The sequence below is a fragment of the Oryx dammah genome, unplaced genomic scaffold (genome assembly GCF_014754425.2).
Source record: "Oryx dammah isolate SB20612 unplaced genomic scaffold, SCBI_Odam_1.1 HiC_scaffold_440, whole genome shotgun sequence".
Lineage (NCBI taxonomy): Eukaryota > Metazoa > Chordata > Mammalia > Artiodactyla > Bovidae > Oryx > Oryx dammah.
The window spans coordinates 485-1,299 of record NW_024070602.1 but is presented as its reverse complement, the minus strand read 5'-3'; positions in this window follow the sequence as shown (position 1 = coordinate 1,299).

The following is an 815-nucleotide window of genomic DNA, read 5'->3' as shown; positions in this document are numbered from 1 at the left end:
TACCCCCCGGGTGGATTCATGTCAACGTATGGCAAAACCAATACAGAATTTTAAAGCAAAAAAAAAAAAAAAGAAACCATAAAAAAAAAATAAATAAACCAATTGACATCCCCATCTGTGTGTATTTCACCACCTTCAAGAAAATAAATGTTGCAAACATTTTAGTCTTTGTCAAAATAGTATATCACTGAATTTTAATTTGAATTTCTGTTTTGAATATTTGTATATTTTTTCCTCACTAAAAAGTATGTTATAGTTTTAGTGGCTTCACTTAGGAGTGCTGGGCTGCCATTTTTCTGTTTCACTACAAATATTTCTTTCAGGTGATGTAATTCTGTTGAGAAATCATGATTTCCTATTTTTTCTGTTTGTTTCTTATCATACTTTCATGTGGATACAGAAGTTCATCTATTTATTGTTTATATATGAACAAGTTGGATTTGGGAGCGAGTTATCAGGAGGTTTATATGGCATGGGGGATAGGATATTTTCCCCAGATTCTTGGCTCATTGGCCCCCTCTTCAGCTGCAACATTTTTACTGTCTTTGTGGTACATACTTTTCTCTTCATCATTATACGCACACTGACTTGCTTGTTTTCTGGTATTCTGGAGAAATTTACTCTCAATGTGAGGCACTCTCTTTCTGGGACTGAAAATTTTCTGCTGTTTTCAATATTCTTTTGCTACTAAAACTTCTTAGTACTTTGGGATTTTCCTGCATAAATAACCCTGCTGCTGTGATGCCCTCTTGTGATGCTGACACGGAATCTGCTGATTTGTATTCCCTCTGCCTACACATGATTTGAAGTTTTGG